General features: G+C 37.8%; 1 long non-coding RNA gene across 1 annotated transcript; it reads right to left on the minus strand.

The window, feature by feature from the left end:
• Window positions 1–733: 733 nt before the first annotated feature.
• LOC117244837 lies at window positions 734–11,196 on the minus strand. The gene is made up of 3 exons (XR_004498635.1): window positions 11,028–11,196; window positions 9,556–9,626; window positions 734–853 (listed from the first exon to the last, which is right to left on the minus strand). It is a non-coding gene; the product is annotated as an uncharacterized LOC117244837 (long non-coding RNA).
• Between the last annotated feature and the right edge of the window lie 413 nt (window positions 11,197–11,609).

Genomic DNA, 11,609 nt, shown 5'->3' on the forward strand with positions numbered 1-11,609 from the left:
CAACTTCTGTGAAGGACTTTCTTCATCTGGCTTTTTCTCCTCTAGAAGTTCCACGTATTCTGTTGTGATTCTTTTCTCATGTCCTTTACATCTGATGTGAAAATATATCCCTTTACAGAAATATCACAGTAAACATTCTTTTCCAAATTTCCTCCTTTTCTCTTCAGATTTTGCAATGGACAGCTTGCTACCACCAAGCACAGTAAATACTACACATGGCAAATAAGAGCCCTAAAGCCTGTTTGGGGAATTTGTTGTAGTGTCAACAAGGAGTATTTCTGAATTAGGCTGAACCACCCTGACAGAATCTTCTTCCTACCTGTCATACATACTTACAATTTCTGATCTAAGCTTCTCTAGGTCCTCATGCTTCAGCTCTTTAACACTTCTCTCCTATTACACGAAGCTAAAGGTCCTGCACTAATTATATTTTGTACTGATGCTGAGATTTCCTTTTTTTCCTCATTTTGATGACTGCAGATTTAACTTATTGCCTGTCATCCATCCATCCATCCATCCATCCATTCAAAATGCTGCTGCAAGAAATATTTTTTGTTAGCTGATTTCCTTCTTAGGTGTCCTTCCAACGATATTTCCTTCTTTTGTCATCCAATAAAAGATCTTGGCTGTAGTCAAAAACTATCTTTATTGACTTCCTGCATCATGTTGAACCCCTAGACATAAGCTCCCCCTCACAATCCACCCATACATGAGTACCTACCCAGACTTACTTGATTGATTTTCACTTTTGTTCTTTTTTCTAGCCTTCATCTCCTGGGAGCACCTCTGGTGACTTCAAGCAATCTCATTATCCTCCTTCAAAATGCTGACGTAAACTCTTCTGACAAGCTACCTACAAAAAAATTGGACCAAAATTTTAAAGCTATGTTTCTATAATTATTGTTTATTAATGTAATCAATAGGTTTTGACTGTTTGTGCCTCCTCCTATCTTGTCTCATACATACTTTGTAAATGGCCCAGGGCAATGACTGGCCATTTTTATTTATGCAGGAGTTAGTTCAGTGGTATTCTGGCTCTTGATAAAGCCCTGTGCTGATGCTCAGCGGTGACAACAGAAAAAACAATGCTGTTATGTCAGGAACACTGTTCTGTCTTTTGTTCCAACTACTGCCATTTCCTGTCCAACAGTGAGTACTGCACAGGAGCTTCTGGTCTTTGATTTTTATACTGGACCTCGAGGACTCCCTCTATTTTAGTGACGTTCCTCATAATGATTTTTTCTCTGGAAGAACAGAACTATCAATGCATTGGATGAAGAGCTGGGATATTTTTAGTGAGAAGACCCCGGAGGTGAGTTCAGGTCATCCAAAGAGCAAACTGAGTGTGTCTGACTGTGTTGGTATGGAATGAAAATAGAAAGGGAACCAGTGGAGTTGTGGTCTATGCCCAGGTCTTTTGTGGCCACGTTGCTGGTGAGGTCAAAATTTTTCACTCTTTTGGGAGTCCATTTCCATTTGTGATTGCCTTTGACATTTCAACTAAAAGCTTCCAAGGGAAGGGACAGTAACATAATGTTTTGAAGTCCCCAGCACAAATTCTTTTAAGTGCTCCTGTGACCTCCTGCACCACCATCTTTTTATAATGCAACATAATTAGACCCTGAAAAGTGGCCAGTCAAAAAATCCTTCTTGCTAAAGGAGAAACTGCCTTCTTTTGGGAAAGATAGATATAGCACAGAGCTGGAAGTCAGCAGGTCCCATGATGATGGTAGGAAAGGGCAGCCAGCAGCCAGCAAGGCATTCAAGGGGACAGAAGGAAGGATTTTCTTTAGTCTGGACAGAATTAACTGCAATCCAAAGTTCCCCAAGTCAACTGTTACCAGGCATGGAAGCAAGGACCTGCCTGTAAGGATTTTGTAAGCAGGGAAAATGCTATAAATGACTGATTTTGATTTTAGTTCTTACCCAGATACTTTGTGTTTCCTCTCATCAAAAGATTACTCTTCTTATTTGTGCTCTGTACAACCTGGCTGTGTAAATTTAAAGTCTGACAGACTTCTCTGGGGAGCTCTCTGTTAGCAAAGGTCTAGAAGGCAGCTCCATCTCAAACTCTGGCCAAACCAGAGTCATATCACACCTCCACAGTACAAAATCCTTGACCTAACATTTTTATTCCTTTCCATATGGTGGAGTAAGAGGTGGAAAATATATTAAATGCAACATAGTATTGATCTTGATAATACTGTACCCCACATACAAAAAGCACTTTAATGCCATAATGGCTCCATTCACAGGGAATAAGTTCAATGAGAAAACACAGGTGTCTGCCAACCAATTCACCAGAAGAAGTTTGCCAGTTTGCCAACAGGGTGCAAAGACTCTTCCTGAGCTCTTTTCCTTCCCCACGATAGCCCTTAGGTAAAAGTTTGCAGGAAATTCAAATACTCGTGAGCTGGCGGAGTTGCTGCTTCACGTGCCCTAACAAACGTAAACACTTCTGTTTCAGCACATCTGCCATTGCAATACCTACAGCTTTTCCAGAACCAAAGGATTAACTTTATTGTGCTTTTGCTCAGCAGATCTGGTAACACAATATTGTACTTCTAAGCGGACAGATTACTCACAAGTTTCTGGATGCTACATCTTTAGAAACTCACTCTACTTAAGATAAGTGTTGAATCTTGCAATCCCAGAAACATCCAACTGATCTAAAAAACAGTTATACCAATGGCCAGATGGATGTTATTTTTCCTCAGGTTATTTGGATATTCCAAAGTAATGGTTCTATTATTATTTTTTTCACTTTAATATTAAACAGATGCATCTTGTTTGTAAAGACTGTTATGAGCCACTTTTTCTTTGGATTTATAAAATAAAACAATAAAAGATGTAAGGAGTTAGAAGGGGTTTTTGTATTTATCATAAAAGGGAAAAAGAGACATTACATCAATATAATTACATATGTATTAAAGAGCACTTTATGGACCTGTACAGAGCCCCATTCAGCACTTCTAGAAACCAGGTGTAATGCCACAGACATCAATTAAGTTATTTTGGTTTCGACAGCAGTAGATTCAAATTTTGAAATATCATATTTATGTGTCTGCTTGTGCAGCTGAGCACATCAGACACCTGTCATTAAATGCTGAGACACTTACAGAAGCATTTTCCTGGAAAGTCAGGTGCCATCTTAATTTCTGGCTTATTTTTCAGGATGGCCACCATCGTGTCCCAGTGTAGGGACTAACTATGAGAAGTGCTGAGATCTCCCAGTTTCCACCACAGCAGCTGAGAACTCTGCTGTACATTGGCCCTGCTACCCAGTACTAGAAAAGCTCAAAGAGACTAAAAATAAACATGTTTCTGTATCAAAGGAAGGAAAATGTGATTGATGACCCTCAGAGCACTTTGTCTGCTCATCAGTTAGGAAGTTTCTCCCAAAACTCTGCTCTCCCCATTCAGATCCCCATGATTTCTGTGGAATGGTTCACTCTTTGATCTAAGGAGAACCCAAACCTCCCAGTGACTATGGTTCACCAAAATGTCTACTGTAAGTGACTAATTTATTTACACAGACAAGAGGCAGTCTAATTGCAAAGGCTTGGACATAAACTGTATCCCTAAAGTAGATGTACAGTGAGGATGTCCACCCAGCTGAAGGCATTTCACTCCTCACAACCAAGGGAAATCTGCCAAACTGATGAGCTATTTAAGTGTTTTGTGAATAGGCATCCTTGAAATGTGAAATATTTTATCTCAAGAAATATTGTTATTGCTGCTATTTATTTCACTTTTTCTCCAGTTACTTAATTTTGTTAGAATATAAGGATTTCTTCTCAATCAGATTATAAAACATCTTGCAGTATAAAAGCTTAGGTTCAGATAGTGATAATTTTTTTAAACATTCATTTTGTCTGGGCTGATAATTGCTATGCTGAGTTCTCATTCAAAAGCAATACTATTATTATTGTTGTGAAATTCAAACATTAAGATTTCAAACACAATTGAGTGAATGACAAAAGTACAGTTTCCAAACTATAAAAATATATTTTGACCTTAGTTCTTACAAGTACTATGCAGCTAACATGGTATGGACCCATTCCATTTTAATATGGAAATATTCTTAACTGAGGAATTAGCATTTAGTCTGACTGTGAGGTAAACTGGGCTTATTTGGCCGAGTTCTGAGAGTTTAAATATCCAACCTGTGAGCCTGGTGGGCACACCATTGAAATGCGCTTCTGAGTCCCTGTTGGCAACATGCTGAGCATCCTCCCTTCCCAGAGGCTTTAAGAGGGTTGAGGCTGCTGAGTACTTCTCACAAGTTTGTGCTGCATCACAGATTTGCATCCATAGGATCACTGGACTGTGTGTGTGGGTAGAGCTCACTTTGCCATGCCATCACTGACCAGTCCTAACACTGGCTGGCCTGAACTTTTGAGTCTTAGAATAAAAGGAGGTTCTGAATTCAGGTGATGCCATATGACTATTAAAACTGTACCTTGCTACTTTTTCAGAACAAAGTGTCTCTGTCTCCACTTGAAAGACAACTTGAAATTTGCTTGTAAGTTCTCTCTCTGCCCTCACAAAATAGTTCCCTGTGCCAAATACCTAATTTACCAGTTCTGGATGCAGACACTTCATTGACTCAGTAGGGATTGGTAGTTAATAACTCTAAACTATATATAATAGTAAATAATTCTAAGTTATCTGAAGATACAATTCTAGCTGAACAGTCCAGGTCTGAGCATTTCTAGACCAACCTCAATATTCTCTATTATGAGAGAATTCTATTCTTTAATACTCTACCATGAGTTTGTAGGCAGTTCATCATCTGCATCTGTGTGACCATATGTAATTTAGCTTGACAGGAGTTTGCTTCAGGCAGTATGGCAAAACCTCAGTAACATATATACAGAATAGAAACTAGTCAAGATGCCTAAGCTTCCCAATTCCCCAATGGCATGGTTTTGGACAGGGGATAAAAATGGGCTTGGTGGATGTCACCCTGTCACCCTGGAGTTACTATACAGTGTTACTGCCTGCAAAATGATCCCCTCCTGTCCTGCCAGAAGGCCACTGCATATATCTGCTTCTCTCTCTGCAAGGATGAACATGGTAAGGAACACCCGCTTTGGCACAATGTGGGAGATGTGGAATGGGCTACAACTCCTTCTCTTTCAGAGGCACCAGCTGTGAGCTTAAAGAAGGGGCACAGCCCACCATGGCTCAACTTGCAACATGGGAACAACAGCCCTTCCTGCCAGGAGCTGGGGAAGGTGACCACACACAGGACGTGATGTCTGGGGATGTGTTCATGGTGTGAGTATCAACCCCTAAAGGCAAGGTGTTCATGGTGTGGTGCCTGTAGGACCCAGTTCCCCGTGCATTCTGGGGAGAGGGTTTATCCTTGTTCCATCAGAATGGACCAGTCAACATGGGATAAGTGCACTCTCAGCATCAAAGGGTATTTAAAGTTAATTGAGATCAAGTCAGGCCATCTGCCGGGCACCGTGACAAATCCTCTCCATCCACTGTGCAGGGAGCCAAGGTCCTGTACATTTCCATAGCAGGTATTCCATTCTCCAAGCTGGCTGACCATTACAGACTTTGATGAGATAGGCACTATGGATACTGCAGAGAGATGTTCTCAACTGTTCTAAAAGCTGCCAAGCACTTCATTTTACTTCAGTGTTCCGTTACCTTGCATTTCTCCTATGGCTATATTTGCTAGAGTTTTTCTACTGATTCTCCAGACTAGTTGTCCTCTTAATTTGGCAAAATTATTAGTCCAGACTACAGACCCAGTTCTGCATTAATTTTTCAGCTCTGCATATAATGATAACACTAATACATATATTCTATTCCAATAAAATTTATCTAAAATTAAGATGGAAACCTAACATGCCCAGCTGGGAGCACAGCAGCTTACCATTAGTTTTATAAAAATACCCAGTAGAGATATGAATCTATTTTGCACAGTTAGGTTTTTCCTTTTGGGGAAAAAATAAAATTCAAGATCAATCTCTGTGCCAGAAAATATGGACAATGCACACAGATGTGAGCATTGACTTTTCTGGCCCTAGCTTTGGGAAAGTGCTTCGAGAAACAGAGCTCTGCAAAGAAAAATTAAAATTATAATAAACTCCTGTTGAAAAAAAAAGTCCTGTTCATCTGATTCATAGTTTTGATAATTAAAAAACCATTTTCACTCCACTTCAAACAACTTCAGGTTAAGGTGCTAGGTTTTTCCATAACACAACAATAAAAGCAGAATCTGTAGTGATAACCATGACCAAAGATAGCCTCCACAGAGTGCTCACAGAAGCAAAATAAAAATCAAAACTGCTGCAGAGAATAAACAAATACTGTAACAGCCAAAACTTTATACTGGCTTGAAGGCTCTACCTGCTGAAAAGCAGCTGCTTTAGGTACTTCTGTGGCCTTTTTACCACAGTATCTTAAAAAAGTTCACACCTAAATGATCACCTTCTCAGAGAGACACTATTTATCTCTAGGGGGGTTGAAGTGAAGGCTTTTTCATCAAGGTATTCAGGTACTTATATCCTGATTGTTTTCAGAAGGAAGGTAGGAGCTAGGAGCCTGAGTATCATCAGATTTTCCAGCCCTGTGTGACTCTCTGGAGGCCGCAATGATGTAGCAGAACAGGAAAAATTTAATTTTTAACTCTGGTCTTCCAACTACTGTTAATACACAATCAACTAGATCATCTTTCTTGTGTTTCACATCATCCTTATTTCCTAATCCTGTTCTACCTCTCCATTCAGGTACAAATACACAATGGTGTCACAGCAAAAATGTTCTTTGTATTTCTTTGCAATGTAAAGACACCTGCCATATCAATGCTGCCACACACACCTGGCTCCATAAAAGAGCTCAACATAAGTTTTTGAGACTGTTCATCAGTTTTCATTTTGACCAAAGGGCTTGTTGGACACAGCAGTTGGTAAGGACACAGGGCACAATGATTTGTATTAGAGAAAATATATTTTCCATCATCTCCAACTCACTGTCTAGTCTATTTGTATTCCATAGTGTTTCTTGGTTTTGTTCTGTATAACATAGAAAATAAAGAGATTTATAAAGCCAACTTTGAAATAATTGTAATTATTATAACTGTAAATTAGTATATCTAGTTATAAGCTGAATGAATGTACAGTTTGCAAATAGTTTTGAAATTCAATTATCTCACATGCTTAACTTTTGGATGGACAAGGAGGCAGATTGCTCATATTAACAGTATTTTTAAATATGTTTTTCTTGTAAGTTTACCAGCAGAACAATTAATTTCAAAGGCTTTTCTTCCTTATTGCTATTGGTCCTCATAGGAAGGGACCAGGGTCTTCCAGGCATCTGTGGACCTCAGGATGAAAACTATTAACTTACATGCATAAAATAAATCAGTGTTTGGAGGTTTGTTGAATCAGTAAATACAGGCTTACATTAGCTGTTTGATGAAATTAATATTAATTTTTAAATAACTTCTTAGATGAGTGTAAATTGGTTGTAATGGTAAACTTGGCTCTATTTCACTTAATACTCTTTGCTTGGGTAATGTGTACTTGGAGAATATTTCCATTTTGCCACACTACTAATGTGCACTAATCATGTTTTTTCTTGTTGTAAGTAAATAGCTGGGATGTTGCACAGAACTGTTTGATCAGTATAGCATGATTTAAGAGAATGGTTATGTCTTAATTTGTCTCATAATCCTGCTTAACATTTGTATGAATCATTACAGTAAGGTATGTGTTAATAACAGCTTCCACATATACACTTTTGTATATAAAAGTTAAAATATCAGCTGCCTTTTATTTCAGTAGATTTAAAGTGTCACTCTACTTTTCCATTCAAGCAAAATACTGAAACTGTTTCACTTATCATATGTGTTTTCTCCCCTCATTGACCTGTGTCTCACTTCATGAGTGATACCAAACTATGTTGCATGATTTGAAAATCATGAGTTTTCTGCTTTTCAAACCCTCATGTGAGAGAAAGGCCACTTTTGTAAGTTCCCTGAACAATTCTGTAATGAAATCTCTTGGGAATAGGAAGGCATCTTGAAAACAGACACCACCAATATCATTTCAAATCCCATGAGGCAACAGAATGAGCTGGTTTTCTGCACACCTAATGCAAGTCTGGACTGTCTGCCAGTGGATTTCTTGCACCACAGCTGTGCCCCCTTCAGAACTGGGGGGCACTGGAGGAGGGAGATCACCGTGTCTTAAGAGAACATTGCATAAATCCATCCAAGTGAGCCTCTGTGGTCTTTTCCTTCCTTCACCTCCTCTCTATCTTTGCTCTTCCATGGATAACCCAGATAAAATTTATCTCTGTGTTGATTTAACTGTTCCATCCTTATGGATTGATGAAATGCAAACATTTTGTTTTGTGACAGGCCAGGCAGAATTTGATTTGCCAGGTTTTGTATAGAAGGAGGCACTAAATCCCCATATCTTCCTTCCCCACTGCATGTCATGGGATACAAACTCTAAGGCTGTAGTACCTTGTCATCACTTGGTGCCAGTTTTTATGGCCTCTTCTCTGGCTTTTTGCCATAACAGATTGCACAGATTGGCATTTCTCAGCAGACCACACAGGAATCATACACTATTGCACAACCCTGCTGCTCCATACTGTAAACACCTCTTTCCATCATCTCACTTTTGTATTTGGCTGGAATGTGCTAATCTTGACTTCCAAAGTGTTAAAGAATTAGTTGCAACCTTGAATGTCAGGGCACAAAAAGGAGAAGAAAGTAACTGCTGAAAAAGAAGAGGTGCATAATGCTTTAGGGGTGTGTAGCTTGAGCAAGATGTGAACAGATGTGTGCCTTGTCTGTGGCCTGCCTGCTGGGCCTACAAAAATCTCACCTCAGCACTAATACATTTCCCACACATGAGTTCTAGTCAAAAGCCAAAAGACAGGAAAATGGCACTGTGAGTCCTGGCATGTCCTACTTGGATGAAACAGCATCTTCACCCAGCATCCTCTGGAAATCCATCATTTCACTCAAACTCATGCAGTAACTTGCCTGGTGCCCCTCCCACCCTGACCCTGACACAGACCTTCTTAAAACAGAGGGAATGTTTTTAAAGATCTCAGTTCCTAGTGAAGAGCATATGTTTCAGGCCAAAATTCTGATTACAGAAGTTAAAGGAATTTCATACGTTGATTTATGTGGGTCAGGTTTTTATATTTGATAATTTATTGCAGAGAAACTCTCAAAACTTGTGGCATTTCACCTGCCACTGGAGTTTACTTTGCAAATCTTGTCCACTAATGACATCAGAGACTGAAATTTTTGATAGTCATGGTAGAAACCATGTATTTCATACCAATTATATTAAAGCATATTGGTGAATAACCAATAGCAACATTAGATAATTGATAATCACAGTTTGTATTTGCATAGTACAAAGCTTTTCATCCATCCATCCAAAGAAGCTTTGAGAAAGAGATAGGCCTTAATTAATGGAGTTAGCCAAAACAAATATGTTCATGAAAAATTATTTAAAAAATTATACCCTCTTGCAAAAGCAATTTATTTTAATTCTCTTCCCTACTTACCAAATTTGAAATATTTCATAATGGGTCCGAAAATGCTATTAACAAATCTAGCTTCTAGTGCATTTCCTTTTCTGCCAAAAAAAAAAAAAAAAAAGGAAAAAAGAAATGAAAAGAGGTTTAAAAGAGTAGTAGCCTTCCCATAGAAGACAATTTAGATCACATTTCAAAATGCAAGCTCAGCTTTTCAGTAATTTCTTCTCTTGTATACAAATATAAAATATATATATAAAATATTTGAAGATGAAGTTCAGTGCTGTTCACTGTACACATATAATAAGCAAGTGTATCCGGGTAAACCTGCCTCTGAATCATTAAGTGGTTGGTAATACTGCTGATTATATTCATTATTAAAAATTCATTGTACAGTTTGCAAGTGAAATACTTCAGACTTCTCAGCCTGAACCTGATCTCAGCTGTATCTCAGATTCAGATGCATCTCACCCACTTAAATGGAGTAGAGTCAAAAAAATATTCTACTTTAATGACATAAAAATCAGCCTCTCTTCATTTCCAGGTACCTTAAAAAAGAGATCAAGCCATGCATCCAATGATAAAGATTTTCTCTTTCATAAGAGAAGAAGAATAATTTCAAGCTCTTGCAAACAACTTAGAATAATTGCTGAAGCCCATAGGTTATGTGCAAGCCTCATTTTCACATCAAGTATTAGTGTAAGAGTTGTATAAGACACTAAAGAGAGTTTCACTACAGTTTTGAGTTAATCTACATGAAATCATCTAGCAAGGTCAATTTAGATCCACAAACGTAGATGATATCTATACACTGAAATGAGGTCATTCCTCGAATTATCTGTTTTTCCAGAGAAACACTGGATATACTGGTTGGATATCTCAAATTTCAAACACACCTTTCTCAGTTCCATTATTCTTTTCAGTTCAGCTCAGCTGAACGTAACATTCGCCTTCTCTTTAATGATGCACTGAGTGAAAACATCAGCATTTGCAATCACACCAGAAGAACTGACATTTTCTGAATTGTATTAATTTTAATAGAACTTTAAATTATTTTTAATTCAAATGGAACCTTTAGGATCATTTTAGTTAGAAAATATTTTTTTTTCTGTTTAATCAAGGCATTTTATATAATGGATTGAACCAAGTAAGAACCAAATTATTTTCTCAGGTGTGTGCATAGTATCACTTACTACATTAAGTGTAATAAGTGATACTATGTATCTATACTATATATATATAGTATACTATACTTAAGTGTATATCTGCCTGCAAAGCCATTGCACTGTTCACATATCTCAGTCAAATTAGTTTAGTCTGTCTTAACATAATTTTTAAAAAATATTTTAATATTTATTTTAACAAATATTGGCATATTTTGAGATATAAATTCAAAGTAGTAGAAAATAAGTTTAGAGCTTTTCCACTTCATTGATAAATAGGTGATTGTTTCCTGGTACATCATATTCCTTCCACAGTCTGTGCCAACCCAGATTTGTTACCTGCATTAGTTTCCTCTCGGCAGAAGATGCTGTTCTCCAACAAACTAAATGAAAACTCCTTTATGTGCATTGACATGGGAAGCAATTGCTAAAAGAATATCTTTCTTGTTTTGTCTCACACTGCCCCAGGGCTGGGCAGACAACAGTTGTGATCTTTCTCATTTACTGATAAAACCTAGGAAGAAAAGAGAAAAACCTTCTAATGAGGTGAAATCACAATTCCTTTTCTTGAGCTACTGGGTAATTCACCTCATATTGCTAATGCAGTTGGATATATATGTTTTCTTCCTTTAGGACTGGAATTCAAAATAGAACCGCAAGGTGATTACATGATTTGAAAAGAGTTTCTAAGTAGTATTTACAGGATATCCTTGCTGTGTAACAAACATCCAGAAAGAAAACATCCAGGAGAAAAAGTGCCATAGGGAATATACAGATATGCAGATTACAAAGAGTCAGACATGCAAATTAGAGATAATCATTAAATTAGTAAAAAATATCACATAAGAAGAGTATCAAATGAAGAGATCAGTATAAACAATGGTAAAAAACAAACAGAAAAGACGAATGTCTGCCTTTTTA

Source organism: Parus major, chromosome 9 (genome assembly GCF_001522545.3).
Source record: "Parus major isolate Abel chromosome 9, Parus_major1.1, whole genome shotgun sequence".
Taxonomy (NCBI): Eukaryota; Metazoa; Chordata; class Aves; order Passeriformes; family Paridae; genus Parus; species Parus major.